This window comes from Octopus bimaculoides, chromosome 21 (assembly GCF_001194135.2).
Source record: "Octopus bimaculoides isolate UCB-OBI-ISO-001 chromosome 21, ASM119413v2, whole genome shotgun sequence".
NCBI classification, from domain to species: Eukaryota; Metazoa; Mollusca; class Cephalopoda; order Octopoda; family Octopodidae; genus Octopus; species Octopus bimaculoides.
Genome location: NC_069001.1, coordinates 12,677,444 through 12,677,965, shown reverse-complemented (window position 1 = coordinate 12,677,965; position 522 = coordinate 12,677,444).

Genomic DNA, 522 nt, shown 5'->3' with positions numbered 1-522 from the left:
TTTTTTGAAAGTTTCAGCTTTGAGCTGCGGTCATGCTGATGCACCACCGTGTTGCTACACTGTTATTACAGGGAGCCTCTTACAATATGTGGCACTTGGTGAAGAATGGAGTTTGATTTAGCAACCCTCATTTGCACCTCCTGCCGCGAGATAGGTTCATCTGGGACTCTCGATAGGAAGAGGTCCACCTTTGATTTTAAAACTCCTACATCTACTTTGTGCAGATTCCTCAGGCTCTTTGGATATATAGATATACACACACACACACACACATACACACACACACACACACACACATATATATATGCAACTGTGTATAATTTATTAAAAAATGTATGTTAATATCGAGGTAGAATCTATCATATAGCTAACAAGATTATGCAATTGTTATAAACTTATAAAATCAACGTTAGTTCTCCCACGTCACTTCTGTAATAATATTGTGTATGGATGCATGCATATATTCATATGCATATGTATATATATAAATATGTATATATATATATATATATATGTATATAT